The sequence below is a fragment of the Pteropus vampyrus genome, unplaced genomic scaffold, assembly GCF_000151845.1.
Source record: "Pteropus vampyrus isolate Shadow unplaced genomic scaffold, Pvam_2.0 Scaffold55, whole genome shotgun sequence".
Taxonomy (NCBI): Eukaryota; Metazoa; Chordata; class Mammalia; order Chiroptera; family Pteropodidae; genus Pteropus; species Pteropus vampyrus.
The window spans coordinates 5257710-5276216 of record NW_011888836.1 but is presented as its reverse complement, the minus strand read 5'-3'; the positions used below and the strand labels follow the sequence as shown (position 1 = coordinate 5276216).

The 18507-nt window shown below is 37.6% G+C and overlaps 1 long non-coding RNA gene across 1 annotated transcript in view; it reads right to left on the bottom strand.

Moving 5' to 3' along the window:
* LOC111739856 overlaps positions 1–18507 on the bottom strand; it is a 245979-nt gene that overhangs the window by 74191 nt on the left and 153281 nt on the right. The gene's annotated exons all lie outside the window — the stretch shown is intronic.

The window sequence follows — 18507 nt, the reverse complement described above, 5'->3', positions numbered from 1 at the left end:
TAGTTTTTGGCTCTCTGTTCATTGCCTGTTGGGAAAATAATGCTGATCTGGTCCATGGGGATTAGGTAGGTTGGGGTCAGTCATTGAACATTCTACCTGCATGTGGTCAGATAGGCCTCATGAGAGAGCAGAATGCCAAGGGGATGAGATGCTCTGACAAAGAAGGACAACTAAGGTTATATCCTCACTTCTTGACAATCGGCTCCCTTCCCATAAGGCAAGGGAATCTCCCAGGACCAAATCAAGAAAATATTTGTTCACTTGTTCTTTTATTCAACCACCAATTATTAAGCATTCACTATGTGCCAGACACTTGCTAAATGGAGGCAATATAATGGTGAGAAACAGTCTAACGGTGAGACATGGTTTCTGGTCTTATGGATTTTACAGATCACTAATTAAATTTGGACAAGGTAAAATTCAAGGAAAAGTGATAATTTCACATGTGCTGCCGCTTCTGTTTTCCAACCTGCCCTCGGGGGAACTTGTGTCAAATTCTGAGAGAAGAGAACAAACCAAAAGAGCTGGGCAAATAAGAGATTTTTAACACTAAAGGGATTAAGACACAGAAAAGAGAAACCTCACGGTAGAGGCTCATTGAAAGGTCATAGTTATAGTTACGGGTATAGCCCTTCCAAACTGAGTTTGTTTTGTAAGTCTAGCACGTGCTAGAAGATACAGACAATATAAAGCCCAGCCAATGTGTTTACATAGCTGAATTATCATTGCAAAACAAGAGATATATGAAAAGCTAATTCACATGATAGATCATAAATCGGCTTAAAATGTTAAATGAATGGTACAGAGGGTAAAAGACTGGACAGAGAAAGCTTTATGAAGGAGACAGCAACTCTATCATGAGTTGGGCTTTAAAGCTGGGCAGGAATAGGATAAGTGGAGAGGAAAAGAGAGGGGTAGAGGAAAATCATCCTAGATAACAGAAACAGCAGAGAGCAATAGAGATGAGACGTGACTGGAAATGTACGTTGAAGATCGTAGTGGGAGTTTGAGACTCCTTGTGTCTGCTAACAAGCCTATTTTTCTGAGTAAAAATAGAAATTTATAATGTTCAAAACAGGAGTTCATTTTAGTATTTCTCATATGTTCCCATCTAGTGGCAGAGCTAGTCAAGTTGGTGAACAGAATTGTCACCAAATAATAAGCTCAAGCTGGAGCCAGAAGTGGGTAAAAGACGGCAAAGACCTGTTTCTATCTCCCAGCTCCACTTCACTGTCAAGTCTTCTGGTCACGTCTTATGGAAGAGACTATAATTTCTCTCCAGGAAGCTAGTTCTAGGATATTTGTCATATCAGAAGGGAAATGACAGCTTCTTGGAGAAGTGCTCAGATTAGAAAATGCAGGGCTTACAACTCAGCTGAGGCATGACCAAGTCTCCAGTAAGGTAGAGAGCTAAGAAAAGATCCACAGGGTTCCCAGGGCACTCACACTTCAGAGGCCCCTGGAAAATCAACTGGTCAGCATCACCCACTTCTCTTATCTGCTGTGGGTATCCTCTGAGTCACCTCATTATTAAGTTACATGCACGCTGACTAACTTCCCTGTGATCTTTCCTTTTTACCTAACTCACATTAGGTTAGGCTGTTGTACCTTTACACTCTGTTATTTAGTATACAAGTTTTGAAAATTCAAATTTATAAAAGTATTTAGTAGCAAATGATTCCTTACTCTTGACGAAAGTTCGGTTACAACTTTATGGCATAGGATAAGGGTCCACAAACTATGGCCCATAGACCGAATCTGACCCACTACCTATTTTTGTAAATAAGGTTTTATTAGAGCATAGCCATTTGTTTATGTATTATCAATTAATGCTTTTATACTACAATGGCAGAGTTGAGATGTCATGACAGAGACCATGTGGCTGAAAAGCCTAAAATAGTTATAGTCTGGGATTTTAAAAAAGAGACTGCTAATCTCTGGCATAAAATAGAAATAATTGATGATTACAAGACTAGTGTTCAGACTTACTGGCCAAAGTCTTATAATCACTCAAAATCCTAATTTATAACCTTAAAAATGGAAATAATAATGCCTGTTTCGCCTATCTCATGACACTGCCATGAGGAGCAAATAAAATAACACCTCAGTATTTTTAAACCACAAACACAGGGATTCCAGTGCTCTAGAATCCCTAACCTTCCCATTGCAAATTTACAGCAGCTCCAAGACACCTTCTACCTTCCAGAGGTAGAGTGAGTCCAATCTTCTTGTTGACTGGATTCCTTATCTTGGTTGAATTCTCATCCCCTCTCACTGCTGCTACAAAAGGGCTTCCTTTGGCCCTGCTAGCCTCTCCTTTTCTTTGGTATTTTTGTCACCCACAACATTCAAAGGAAGGGAACTCAGTCTTTCCCTCAATGGGTGACTAAACTTTAGAAAGGAGACAACCAGATGCAGATATCAAATCACTCTGGCTAAATCCAAGAATGAGTAGAAGATATGTGCAGATGTTCAAAGTATAATGAAAAGACTGTGAAGATAGTAGCCAGAAGTTTATTTTTGATTCAATAAATGGTGGGAAGTCCCCAGAGGACAGAGTAATAAGGCTAAAGCAACAGGTGCAGAGAAGGCTCTCAGCCATAGTGGGGAGGCTCCCAAGGGATGCCATTTTGTACAGGGCTTCCTCCCAGCCTCCACTTGACACTGGGACTAGGCCTAACGTTACCTTTCATCCGCACCCTCTGGTTTCCTTGATGATTAAGAGCCTGGCTCTGGGCCTGACAGTAAGCTGGAGCCTCCAACTCAAAGGAAGCTCAGCAAGAATGACCTTGGTAAACTCACTCTGCAGAGCACCGTGGATGTCAGCGAGCATCTCATTGAGATTTATGGCCCTGAACCTAGTCTCCTGTTACTTAGTGATTCCGCTGAGTTTTCCATTGAGTAATAAGAGCAGGATAACAGCAGAGCCGCCCAAGGTTAGCAGCCTTCTGAAGTCCACCCAGTTCCACACAACTTCTTCCTAATGGTATACAGAGGAGATTTATTGGGATGTTTTTGTAGGCCAGGAAATTGCTACATGGTTTGTCATTGACAAAGGCGCAAACGTCACTGCCCAGTTTCTGTTGGACTTTCTCCACCTCGTTAGCTCTTGAACTGGAAATGATGAAAATAGGCTGATTCCTGGTCAGTTATCAGGTGGGAGGGCAACCCAAACAATATTCTAATTTCATTGTTTTCACTTCAGGATTATTGATGGCAACTTTAGGGTACAGCTTCCACTTGGTTTCCTGTTCTTGTGGGATTCATTTGAATTGTTACTTGGTTCAGCATTCAACATTTCTCTTATTACGTTGATTCTAAGCTAGTGAGGGAAAACTACAATGTTAGAAGTAATTTTATTTCTACGTCTTTGAAGATGTGTCAAAGCTAGTGATCAAAACTGGTTTTTTTCTACATAGAAGGGAAAGTTGTAGAGTGTCATTTCTAATTTCCATAACTCTATGTATCTGTCATCTACTCTTCCTCAAAGTCAGGGCATTTCCAAGCCAGGCATATTTGTTCTAATACTCTGAATGTCTGCTCTGGCATAAAAGTAGTCAAAAGGCATGAAACAATAACAATACCATCGCACAGTAAGCACCATATTGGTAATTATGAACCGAATGCCCATGACAGCATATTTGCCACATATCTTTCATGACACCAGTTAAGACCAGTGATATAGGGCAAAACAAGGAAGGGATGTAGTCAAAGAATGACTTTTTTGAACTGAGAGATTAGGAGAATAGTGGGGCTGCTCCTAGTAGAAGAGTGAGAGATTGGAACAGTGCACCATTTTTCAGTGCTTTCTGGGTTTTTAAAAATATATTTTAGCCATCTCTCTTAAATGCCATCTGAAAAATATTAACACTTTATTACAATTGCACTCAATATGGTCTTTTAGCACTATTGAAGCTAAGGGTGCACAGAGGAGAGAAAATGCTCCCAAATTTGTGAATGTGCTCTGGGTCACCAAAGTGGGGAATTTGGTCTACCGATTCTTATGTTCCAGAAGCTGTTATGAGTCATTTATTCTTTAAATCATATTTTCCATCTGCCAAAAAGACAGAGGAAGAATAACAACTTAATATGTTGCATTGTTTTAAGAATGAGAAAGGATATAGCTTTGGAAAGTCCTTTGGAATCTAAAGTATAAAGATCCCCCTCATATCTCCTTATTCCAAAGGAAGTAAAAAAGAAAGTAAAACTAGTATGTTTTCTATAAAAAGTTGAAACAACTTCTTTCTAACAGCTATCAGTTAGTAATGAAACCAAATTATCAATATTGGGCCCCAGACTCCGGCCTCGTCAGGAAAGCAGCTCTGTCTGGCTAAGTCAGCCTTCCAGTGTCCTTCCTGCTCCCTCAGTTTCTGCACAGGCTCCAGCCTCCCTCCCTCACACACACATTCTCTGTGGTTGGGGGTTTTCTGCGAAGCTCCACTCCTTTTCTTTTCCCAAGTCACAGTTACAGGAACTATTGCAAGATTAACTTTCTCATATTATATTTCATCCAACAGAACAGCAACTCAAGGGTTTTGGCTTCTGGAACAAGAATAAAAGATCTAAATATATTAAGTTCATTGGAAAGAATATTTTAAGACAATTTTGTGTTGGTGAAAAGTGTCAGATCAGCAGCCGCAAAGTCTGAGTTTACATCTATTCATGTAGCAGGTAAAGATTTTCAATACTGTACAAATATCCTACCAACCTACAAGACTAGGATAATGTAAATTCCATGTAAAAAAAGTAATTCCTTTCACATTCTCATATTGTAATCTCCACATAATAATGTGGCGTCTTCTAAGCACATTTACGTGAACTATGTCACTTAACTATTCTTATGAATAACTAAAATAATAGTGATGATGATGATGGGTAAACAAACCACTTAACTTGCTTTAGCTAATAGTGTTTATCTTTTTTTTTTAAATTAATAGACTTTATTTTGATCAGTTTTAGGTTTACAGAAAAGTTGAGTTGTTTATGTCTTTTTTAGAGGAGTTTTTCTCCTTAAAAGCTAAGGTGTATTTTGCTGTGATGAAAGTAACTGATTTTTCAGAGTGAGAAGAAACGTACAAGAGGGTGAGCATGGATCCTGGAACCAGATCCTAACTCCCTTATCAGCATTGTGATCTTTGATAGGTGAATTCCTTAGCCCCTCTGAGCCTGAGTTTTCTCATCTCTAGAATGGGAATAACAACAACATAATACAAAGGACTATAAGAATTAAACAGAATAACAAAGATAAGTACCTAGCACAATGCAAAGCACAAGTAGGTGCTCAAGAAATGTTCGTTTCATTTCAATGCATGTTTTACCTTAGGAGGCTGAGATATGGCTGTATCAAAGTACCTGACATAAACTTCATGTGTGATTCTGATATTTTGCATGAGTTTACTCTACCTGAGGGCTTTTGCATTAGACTGAAAAGGTAGAAAAGCAGGGAACTGGAGACATCTGGTTTCCACCCAACCTTGTTAACTGAGCTTTTTGATCTGCTCCGAAGATATGGGATTAGAGGCAAAAAACAAAATATATAAAAAAGACAGCCTCTAGACCAGGGCAGGGCTACCCTGACAGAGAGGAATAGTGAAGGAAACAGTAGAGCACTGGACAGAGCCAAGCTGAGTATAGCAAGTGCCCAAGAAGACCACCTATAGGCCCAAAGGTAACTATTCCCAGCTAAAACTAATACAATCTGGTAAAATGCAAGACAGCCCTGTAAACTTTCAGGAATGCATAGGGGAGATTCACAGGGCACTACATGATTCAGGGGGTAAACAATTATGGGCAGTAGAATCCAGGTGTTAATGCTAGGTGACCTCATTTTTACTCATAGGTTATGGAACCTGAAGACATTTAGGTTGTGTCCTCAGCCGTGTTATGGATGAATGATGACAAATCAGCCCATTCTAAAAGCTTTTCTCTGCCGTTGATAGAGGGAAAGGAACAGAAACTTTGGAGACATGCATATGAGTGTGTGTTGAGGGAGGATGATGAGCTAAGTACACAGGAAAAAAGAAAATGAAAAGAACAAAGATTTATTTGCTAACCAAGAGGACGTTTGCGAATATTTCTCCCACATCCCATCCAGAAAGATTTCAAGGCCAGGAAAATAAAAGCACCTGTCGGATATCAACTGATTAAAGCTCCAGGGATACCAGCAAATGTCTTCATTTTCTTATTCAAGGACTCCTTTTATAATCAAACATAAGAGGAGAAAGTTTTAAGTAGGTGCCTGAGTCATAAGATATATGAAATGTTTGACATGTTGCTTAGTTCTACAAAGAGAAACTTCCAAATAATTTATAGCGCAACTTTTTTTTTCAGATTTCCACTTTGGAGAAGTCTCGAAATCCTATAAACAGAAATATAAGGACAATAATTTTTTAATGTTAAGAAGTAAAGTCTTCCCCATACACTAATTAATACAATTATGTATCTATGACTTCAAACTTAAAAAGGCAGTGACTTCACTTCAAGGGTCAACTATTTTTGGATCTTCCAGTCTCCTTCCCTGTGAATAATACTTTTGTTAAACCAACACAACTCTCTGAGAGTGATATGAGTCTTCCTGCTTAGACAAGCAGTCCAGCAGTCAACTTCCTTCTACTTCTTTCCTGAGAAGGCAGGTCCTTTAAAGGTGGTATCACCAGTACCCTAGAATTTCTCACTAATTATCACACTTCATTAGATAAAAGAGTGTGTACAGTTTCTCACAAAAAAAGCCAAACGAAAGAGAAAGATGTGCTTACGAAAGATTTGATGGTCTTTGGAACTGACCGTTTTCCTAGCTCCCTTCTTATATCAAGCATTAAAGCCAACCCGCTCAAAAATGTTTTAATCTATCTTCAAGTGACTTAATACAAGAGTTTATACCAAGTTACACAAAAGAAATAAGAGACATCTCTTTGGAGGAAAATAAAAGAAGTCGCCACACTTTTAAATATGAATTTTCATCTTTACCCCATCTCTCATTTTGAAGGACTTTAACTCAAGGCTAGGAATGGTTTGGCAAGATCAATTCATCAATATGAACAGCTCCTTTGAACTCCTAAAGTGATTTTGTTGAAATTAAGCTTAGAGTTGAATCTTAAAAACTTATTAGATAGTGTATGGTTCATATTATGCTTATTCCCATTTATATATAAAGAAAAATCCCTTTGTAATTCTCCCATGTAAAATGTATTATCTGATTTTGAGAAATTCACTAAGAGGGCAAAATTAAAGATAAAATATATATAGACCAAGTAATTAAAGTAATTGATAACACCCTAACTAAAGTCAAGTTTATATTTAAGTTTAGATTTTTTCTTACCTATACCTGTCAAAAGGAGTCCTTCAAAGCAAAAAAAAAAAAAAGGATATATTATACTTTGCTAAACTACATTAATTTTTTGAGTGGATTTTAGAGAGAATTGAGAAAATTCCATTTGACTGAATCATAACTAGAGCTAACAAATTAGTCATGCTTCAAAAGTTAATGTAAAAGTGTTGTAAAATATATTTAGTTTAGGAAAAGTATTTTTAAGAGCATGTAATATCAATCCTTGCAAAATCACTATTGAAAAATATATGTTGAACTGAAATAATAATAAGTACACGATGATGGGGTAGAAATGTTTGTTTTTTCTTGATATTAAGCAGACCCTGTCAGATGGTCAAGTGATATTTTGCAAGCAAAAAGAAGGCTCGCCCAAGAATATATCCATTCTCTTGGGCTTCTGAAAGACAGTTGAGTAGTAACTATCTCTATCATGTGATGATCAGTAGCCTTGGTAGCTGCCTCTCGCCCCCCATGTTTGACCCGCCATAAGGGTATGTGTCCCCATGTGTTTGAAATAATTATGTATATGGGTAAAATACTACCAAGACTTCTGATTCTCACCAAGTAGTAATCGCTCTCCCATCCCTCTGTTGTTCTCTCAAGTACCTCTCTTTCTAAGTCTAATCCTTTCACTCTGCCCTGGATCTCATGCTCTCCTTCATACCTTCTTAACAATCTCATATCATCTATTGCTCATTCTCTCTGAGATTTAAACTTCCTTCTCTATGGTGGTACCTTCTTTTATCGATTTTTAAATCAGTCTTGAGTCTTTTCTATCATATATAACCCCTTCCTCCAGCTATTACCTTATCTTCTTCTCCCCTTCACAGCCAAACTTGGAAATGAAGTGCTTGCTTCATCAATTTTTTTTACCTTCCTCTTCCATTATTTCCATCACCACTCTACTGAAGACTGCTTTTGCCACGGTCATCAGTAGTCTCCATATCACTAATCTAATGGACCTTTTTCTGTCCTTCTGTGCCTTCTTGGATTATTTTGGGCACTGTTACTCCCAACCATCTCAGGGCTTTTCCTAGGGCTTCCTGACACCACTGTCTGCTGTGTTCCCTAATGCCTTCTACCACCTCTGTCACAAATTTCCCTTCCCCTCCCAACTCCCTCAAGGCACCATCCTAGGACCATTGCACCTTGCATTCTGTACACTCCCTTGAATGGTCTCATTGATTCCCATGGCTGCCATTTTCACCCAACCATTGATGATCCACACATGTGTCTCTCTGCAGACCTTCTGAGCTCTCTTTGAATAACCCATTGAGATGACCCAAACTCAGCATGTCCAAAGCTGAACTTGATACGGTGATATTTTTTAAATGAACATCAGATGTCATCCTTCTGCACAAAAGTCTTCAAAGTTTACTCTTCCTGCTCTAGGTAAAAGCCTAAGGCATTATAATAGCCTTCATGGCCCTACATAATCTGTCTCTATTCTTCTATTCTTCTGACCTTATTTCCTTCTACTCTGCCTTTATTCAGACCACTCCAGCCATACTGGCCCAACATGCCCACACTCCAGGGCCTTTGTACTTGCTTTTCCTCTGCCTGCTCTTCCTCTAGATAGAAGCACTTGCTCTCTCATATCCTTGAAGCTTTAGTCAACTATCACCTCTTGGTAAGGCTTACCATACACAATTGCAACTCACCTTATGACCTAGCATTCCTTCTTTTCCTGATTTCTTTGTCTTTATAACATTTATAAATATCTGACATACTATATACTTTGTTTATTGTCTATTTCTCTCCACTAGGTTTTAGGCTACATCATTACTGGAATTTGAGTTTCTTTTGTGCATTATTGTATTCTCAATGCCTAGAACAAGTTCTGGTACGTAGGATGCAGTTAATAAGTAACTGTGGAATAAATAAATGAATGAATATCCAATCCCTAACTCCCCAAACCTGCTATTCATCATTTCAGTAAATGACACCCTTATCTACCCAACTGCCCAATACAGAAACCCAAGACTACCTTGCACTGAGCTCATTCTTTCTTTTACCCCACATTAAACCATCACTCAGTTCTCCAGCTCTCCCCTGAAAATCATCTTCCTCCCATATCTCCTATCACATAGTTATTTCCTATTTATCCTTCAGGTTTCAGCCTAAACATTAATTTTACAGACTATGTCTATTATGTTTCCTTTTGTTTTTGTTTTTTTTGATATATTTGACATGTTACATTTTGTAAATTTAAGGTCTACTAAGGGTGCTATTTTGAAACACTGATATATTATAATATGATTGGCATTAGAGCACTGTTTATCACATTACATCATTATGGTACAATATCATTGTCTACTATCTTTCCTTTAAAATACCCGGCTATGCTTAATATATGTCTGGCCAATACTAAGTGTTCATTAAATATTTGTTGAATGAATAAATGGCAATTCTCAGAAATGCCAGATTAGGCTCCCCTGCTCTCTGTTGTTATGATACACTATAAATTTCATATAACACTCATAAAACTTTAAAATAATTACTTTGTTTAATGTCTTTCTTCTCCACTATATTAGAAGCATCTGTTTTCTGAAAACAGAAATCTACATAAAGGTGAAAGTGATTGAAGCAGGTTCCTAAAACCCAGAGAGGACTGGCCTGACTATGGAAGGGTTATGCTGGATCCAGAGAAAGGATTCATTCCATTTTTAGATACCAAAGAGAAAGAGGGAGTATAACAAATAAGTTCAGCAGATTTGGTCTCATACTTCTATATAAGCCAATTATAGCACTGGTTATGTTTTAGTCTGATTTGATTATTAAATCATTGAAATTTAGTCAACACATTACTATTCATTTTTTAACTTACCACTTTCAAAGACTTTTAATTTCAAGCTATATAGTCTCTTAGATATCAGACTGCATTCTAATTACTCTAATAATATACTTGATTAATTACATACAATTTAATAACTAATTTAGAAGAATACCTACCAGTATTTGTGTAGATAGATAGATAGATAGATAGATAGATAGATAGATAGATAGATAGATGATAGATAGAAATTCATGTGTTTGTATACATACAAACATTTTATAGATGAGAAAACTGACACAGCAGGATTTTTTATTTACCTCGATATTAGATAATTCATAAGTGGTGGAGCCAAGATTTGAATTGATATCTGTATGACTTAAAAATCCATGCAATTTGCCAGATAGGAGGGGGGTTGGAGGGCTAGGTGAAAATGGTGAAGAGATTAAGAAGTACAAATTGGCAGTTACAAAATATTCATGGGGATATAAAGTACAGCATAGGAAATATAGTCAATAATATTGTAAGGTCCAGTCCAGATGGTGGAGTAGGTAAATGCTATGCTTGCCTTCTCTCACAATCACATCAAAATTATAGCTAAACTACAGAAATGCCATCATTGGGAGTCACATGAAGTCTACAGGTGAACAGAAGTTCTACAACTGGGGACATAAAGAAGAGGCCACCTTGAGAGTGGTAGAAGGGGTCAAGATGCATAACAGGTGGATCACACACCCATGTGTGGCAGTTAAAATTCGGAGTGATGTCTCTCTGTGAAGTTCCCTCCTCCTCCTTGGAGGAGCCCCACACCAGGCTCCCCAGCCCAGGGTTCCAGTGCTGGGAAGAGAAGTCCCTACAACTTCTGGCTGTGAAAATCAGTGGAGATTATGGTTGAGTGAAATGGAGGGTAGCTAGAGTCACAGACATTTCTCTTAGTGGCCTGCAGGCAGACTTACTTGGTGAAGGACTCACTCACTCACTCTGAGCTCCAGTGCTGGGGCAACAGCTTGAAAGGTGTCAGAAACATATGGGGAGGAACTGAGTTGTCTGGCTTCAGGACAAGGGCTGGAGGGGCAGCTTTCTCCCAGACAGAAGCATTAGTGGAATACACTGTTCTTTTGGTGAGCCCTCTCCACTTCTGGTGTGCACTCAGGCAGGCAGCCACTGTATCTGAGTCTCCAACAACCTGGCTAACACTGGTCTCCCAGCCCCAGTGATTCTCTGAGACCCCACCCCTCCCAACTTGCAGGCACACCCAAGCCATTTCAGTGGCTTTTCCATACAAGTGGTATATCTTGGCTCATGCCACAGACTTTCCTAAAATCTCTCAAAGGTTCACAAAACCCAAACAAGCAGCATCTGGCCTTGGCATGCCCTGAACTTCTTGCTGAGCAGCTCTAAGCCTGGCATGAGTAGCAGCCAGCCTCAGATTGCAGCTTGGCCTCTTGAGGCACCTCAAGTCCAGAGTGGGTGGTGGTCATCTGGGGATTGCTTGGTGACTCTTGCCAGATGGCCCTGGGCAGGGCAGAGGCTGCAGCTAAACTAGGCCTATAGTAAGGACCCTCCCCAGAAGCCCCAGAGCCAGCAGGCACACCCAGTAGCCAGCTTTGAACCAAGATTGCATCCAAGGATGACACACCCGAAGGGCAGACTGGACAGGCACCAGAGCCCTGCTAAAGTGAATCCTGCTCCATAACGTCAGCCCCTTACTGGACAGTCCTCAAAAACCAATCAGCATGAAGGTCAATCCCTCCCATTGAAATGCAAACAGCAACCAAGCCTCAACCACAACAGGAGGACACACACGACCAATACAAGAGATGCACCTGGAGCACTTAGCTCAGGTGACCAGGAAGACTGTGCTACTGGGCTCCACAGGACACCTACTATATAAGGTCACTTTACTAAGACCAGGAGACATAGTAGCCCCATCTAATACATAGAAACGAACACAGGGAGGCAGTCAAAATGAGAAGACTGAGAAACATGTCCCAAATGAAAGAATAAAACAAAGCTCCAGAAAAAGAATTAAACAAAATGGAGACAAACAATCTAGCAGATGCAGAGTTCAAAACACTGGTTATGAGGATGCTCAACAAACTTAGGGGAAGAGTAGATGAAATCAGTGAGAACTTTATCAAAGAGATAGAAAACATAAAAATGGAGATAGAAAACATAGAAAAATAGTCAGAAATGAATATAATAACTGAAATGAAGAATATATTAGAGGGAATCAACAGTAAATTAGATAAAGCAGAGGATCGAATAAATGATTTAGAAGATAAGGTATGAGAAAACACCCAATCAAAACAGCAACAAGAAAAAAGAACCACTAAAATGAGGATAGTTTAAGGGTTTCTGGGACAACACCAAGCACAACATTCACATCATAAGGGTACCAGAAGGAGACGAGAGCAAGGAATTGAAAATCTATTTGAAGAAATAATGATGGAAAACTTTCCTAACCTGGTGAAGGAAATAGGCATACAAGCTCAGGAAGCTCAGAGAATTCCAAACAAGATGAACTCAAAGATGCTCACACCAAGACATGTCATAATTAAAATGTCAAAAGTTAAAAACAAAGAGAGAATCTTAAAAGTAGCAAGAGAGAAGCAGTTAGTTGCCTACAAGGGAGCTCCTATAAGACTGTCAGCTGAATCCTCAACAGAAACTTTTCAGACCAGAAAAGATTGGCACAAAACATTCAAAGTGATGAAAAGCAAGGACCTACAACCAAGATGACTCTACCTATTAAAGCTATAATTTATAATTGAAGATAAAGAGCTTCCCAGATAAGAAAAAGCTAAAGGAGTTCATCATTACTAAACTAGTGTTGCAAGAAATGTTTAAAAAACTTCTTTAAGAAGAAGAAGAAAAAAGATTAAAAATATGAATTTAAAAAATGGCAATAACTACATTTCTATCAACAATTATTTTCAAAGTAAATGGATTAAATGCTCCAATTAAAAGACATAGGATGACTGAATGGATAAGAAAATAAGACCCTTACATATGCTGCTTACAAGAGACTCACTTCAGATTGAAAGACACACAGAGACTGAAAGTAAAGAGGTGAAAGAAGATATTTCATAAAAATGGAAATAAAGCTGTGGTAGCAATACAAATACCAGACAAAATATACTTAAAACAAAAGCTATAACAAGAGACAAAGAAAGTCTCAGTAATCTCACTTCCGGGTGTTTATCCAAAGAAACCCAAACTACTACATCAAAGGGACATGTGCATCCATATGTTAATTGCAGCATTATTTACGATAGTCAAGTAATGAAGGCAACCTGGGTGTCCATCAATGAATGAATGGATAAAGTAGTGGTACATATATATGATAGAATATTACTCAGCCATGAAAACAAATGAAATCTTGCCACCTGCAATAATGCAAAGGACCTAGAGGGTTTTGTGCTGAGTGAAGTACATCAGACAGAAAAGACAAATGCTGTATGATTTCATTTACATGTGAAATCTAAAAAACAATAAATAAACAAGCAAAACAGAAACAAACTCTGATACAGAGAACATTTTGATGATTGTCAGATGGGAAGAAGATTGAGGCTTAAGCAAAAAAAGGGAAGGGATTAAGAGGTACAAATTGGTAGTTACAAAATAGTCCTGGGGAAATAAAGTATAGCATAGAGAATATAGTCAATAATATTGTAATAACTATGTATGGTGTCAGATGGGCACTAGATTTATCAGGTGATCACTTTGTATGTTATATAAATGTCTAATCATCATGTTGTACATCCGAAACTAATATAATATTGTATGCCAAACATGATTAAAAAATTGAAAACTTATTTTTAAAGAAAGGAAGTTAGCCATTTCTAATATATGTTGCAAAATTATTTTCTGTTTGGTATAATTTAATTTTGTAGGGTTTTTTTTGCTGTAGAAACATTGAACATTTTAATTAGCTAGAATCATCATTCTTTTCATTCATTGACTTCTGATTATTGCATCCTTCCTTACTCTAAATTCATAAATAATTCACCTGTCTTTTCTTTAAAAAAAAAAAAAATATTGTAATGACTATGTATGGTTCCATGTGGGTACCACACTAATCATGGAGATCACTTCATAAAGTATATAAATGTCTAATTCGCTATGCTGTACACCTGAAACTAGTATAATATTAAATGGCAACTGTAATTATAAATTTTTTTTAAAGATTAAGAAAAGAAAACTACGGAATTTATCAGATCTAAAGGACATGAGTATCGGGACTGAAGATTCACCAGGTATTCAAGCACAATCAATTAAAAAAAAAAAAAAAGAAAGATCTATAGACAGTTCATTTGGAAATCTCAAATTGTAAAGGGTAAAGAGAATGCCCTTTGATTTTCTAAAGCAGAAGTTGGCAAACTACAGCTTATGTACCAAATCTGGCTCACCATTTGTTTTTGTAAATAAAGTTTTACTAAAACATTAAAAAAAAATCCATGCAGTTTTACTATTCCACAGTGGCTCTATAATCTGATATAAATTCAGAATAAAGATATTTGTGTGAATAATTATAATAAAAATAAACATAAATTAAGATTATTTTAGCCAAATGCTAAGTAGTTATGGTAGCGCATGGATTTATTGGACATTAATTTGCTCACAGGTGATGATAGAAATGTCTATCATGAGGGTCAATCAAATATTTTTTGACCTTTTGCTAGATATATAGAATCATTATTCTCAGCTTAAATGTATATCCTATTCTTACCAACAATGAGAGTCACTCAAGCCCAGCCAGTTTATCAACTTATCTCTACAATTTAAAAATAAGTATAAGAATAATACTGCACTGACTTCTCTTTGTTATGCCCCATAATACTGTTTGGTTCCTGTTGAATGAACGAATGATTTAGGATAAAGAGAAAACAGAAACAAGCTCTTCTACCCACTTTCATTTCCAGCACAGGTTAATATCAATAACAGATCATAACCTTGAATATTCCCAAATTTCAGAAATAATATCATCAAAGGTATGTACATATGCATTGAGAATCTTGAATCTGCATTTCGTTATAATTTTGCTGAATATTAAATATAAATTAATCAGTTTGATTCCACCCCCAAGTTACAGTAATTTACTGATTACAGTAAATAACTATGAAGCATATATAATCACATAAAACTGAGATCACCAATAGCTAGGATTTATTCCAACAAATGAGGAATAAATTTCTAGGATTCAAAGTCCTGATGCTACATTACTGTGGTGACATGATGGTACTTCAACCATATGTGAGAAAAACTTTGATGCCTAATCTATTGGATTTTCTAAGACAAAACCAATAAATTATTACTTACAGGCATTCAAAAATAGCTATTTTTACCTTTAAAATTAAATTACATTATTATTTTATAGCTTCAAAGGCACATACATATTGCCACTAGTGTCTATTATGGTCATTGTTTCATTAGAGAGTGACCCAGTCAACACTTGATGCTAACCTATTTAACTGCCTGTTCTATTTAATTGCCACATTAGGTATTTTTATTCTATTATAAATATTTAAATTATCTTTGGCTTTAGAGTAGGAGCAAAATTAGAAGTATAATTTATTGTTTTGATAGACACAACAAGGAGTTTTGATGTTCTAACAGACTCAAATTAAGACAGCAGCCACCAGCTAAAGAAATAAACCTCTAGGATATAAACCGAAGAACATGAATAATTATCTCTGTACCTACTATTCCCTCAGCCATTTGCTCTTCCCCTTCACTGGCCAATCCTCCTTATCCATCCAGAATTAGGTTAAATAGCGTTTCCTCCAGAATTAGTTCCCTTTGTTATATGTTCCCTCTAGTTTCCTTGTCATAACACTCATCATTCTTTGTTGTAATTATATTTTTAACATTTGATTTTGCTTATAGTTTATCAGATCTCTGAGGACAAGGCTCATGCCTGTGTTGTTTACCAGTTTGCCCCAACACGTAGCACAGTGCCTCACCTGTGGGGCGGGGTGGAGAGTGCAGTACATATTTGTTAGATTGAAATGAGATTAAAATTAATTTGATCACTACCAATGGTTTGTAGTTTGGACCTTAGTAAAACCCACTGGATTTACTTCCTATTACTTGTAAGAAATTCATGTCTATGGGTGAAGAATCATATACAAAGATTTTAAGAACAGCATAATAAATGACAAAAGTAAGAAAATGGATAAATTATTAGAGGTATAGTCATACTAGAGGATATTTCAAAGTCTAGATAAGGTTATATTTCTGAAGTGTTTTTAAATGACATGAAGAAATTCTCATTATATTATGTTAAATAATAATAAAACTGATATTTATAATGTTATGAGCCAGTCATTCTTCTTACAGCTTTATATATCAATTAATTTAATCCTCACAACAAATCCACAATTCCCCAAGTGATTCAAATCTACATAAAAGCTTGAGAAACACTGACCATTCCTCTCATTTTATAAAGGAGAAAAATTAAGGCCAAAAGTATTAATGTCCTTTTCCCAAGATTGCACAGCTGGGAGGGTGAGGGGGGTGAGAATAGAAGAATTGGATTCAAATCCAAAATTCTGGAAACTTAGACCAGTGTTTTTCTATTATATTGTGTCGTAAAGCTTTGAATTTGATGGATCTTTCTTTTTCTCCCCTTTCTCCCACCTCCAAATGTTTCGCCCTGTAGAGTACCTAAAGTTTGGTAAGGCACAAATGCCATGTCATTCCCTGAGAAAATTTAGAGTTGGCAGAAGGAGGCTTTGAAATTAAGTGTCTGAAAGCCAGTAACTGGCCCCAGAGATCTCCAAGGACTGCTGTCCAGTCCAAGATTCCATGACATCTGCACCACAGCCTTGAATAGAAACCAGAATGTTGGTATCCGATGCAGTGAGAATTTATTTCGTAGTTATCAAAGCAAACCAAAGGTTATCAGTGGGTTGGACATTTAAAGATTAAGTACAGCTGATCGCACTCAACTCTTATGCAGGTAGCTTAACTTCAGTGGGTCTGGTCTCTCTCTGAAGGGAAAATGGAGGTGTTTATGATCCTGTATCGTAATGAGTTCCAGGTGACTCAGGCTAGGCGGCTGAGTCAGACCCTCTCTTCTTTGATTTACATGGCAGGATCCAGGCCATCCCTAAATTGAAAAGATATAGTAATGAGCATATGCAGAAAAAGAAAAGAGAAAAAAAAGAGCTGAGGGAAAACCTGGAGTGCTTTTCCAAGTCCAAAGTGAGCTATGGCTGCCCTCTCTGCCTCAGACGGTATGATCATAAATTACTAGCTAATGTTTAGCACTGGGACTTTGGTTCATGATATATTACAGAAGACAAGATGCCTCCAAGCAGAAAACACTGTAATTGGGGAGCAATAACATCTGTGTCAGTCATGGGACTGCTAAAGTGAGCTGAGAAGTTACAGGCTGGGCTGCACATGCAAAGTAATAATATGCACATTTTTTTTTAGCTGAAAAGATATGTCATCAAGATATGGGCCTCTTTAAATTCTTTGGTGTCATGATAGCTTGAAGAGTATCAGTAGGATCCCCAGATTTCTGTTTTAACATTAGCACTATGTTAGCCAACACATCAAGGGAATTTCAGTTTATAAAGCAACTTAGTCAGAGGAAATTGGTTTTCTGAGGGCTTGGTTTTCTGGGGCATGGATTCTAGTTTGTTGCCATGCTTTGCTCTATCGGTCACCTAATCTCTCTGTTCCTCCAATGTGGTCAAAGAATTCATGCATAATGGAACAGGACCTCAAACCCACAACTTCTGGGTATAAATCCTCTCATCTTGCCAGGCACCTCTGTTTTGAAGTTGAAATTTAAGTAATTATAATACAATGAACAGATGCTTAGTTATTCAGGACTCAAATGTGTACAAGAGACTTTTACTCCTGGATTGATCAAAATAAGAGACTTCTTTCTTGCAACCTGCCATCTTAAAAATTCTCTGGTAGCATGATAATAGCTAAAAAGCCAAACCATTCGGAAATGTTCAGGAAGAGACTGCCAGCCAGTTAAGGGTTGTCTAGAGAGATCTAAATTGAGTTAAAATTTTTGCCTACTCAGCCGTCCTCTGAGGTCCCTTTTAACTCTGATAATTGATGATTCTTCACTGGTTAGACCTACTGGGCCCAAAGTCCACCTGTGACTTCAAACACCCTCTTCCTTCATAAGGTCATCAGGACTGTCCCAGGGTTTCACTGAAAGTCCCATGTCCCAGGGCAGAGTCTCAGGCAAATGAGAATTTCCCTACTTCTAACCACTATGCTGTGCCTCTTTGGCCCTTGTCCAAACCAGTATCGTGTCTTAATCGCATCTTCCTATCCTCAGGAAAGGCTAAATGCACAGTGTAAAAAGTTCTAGTCACTATTCTAAAGATCTTAAGAAAACCCCTGGATACCAGGGCAAGTATCTGGGTTTGTT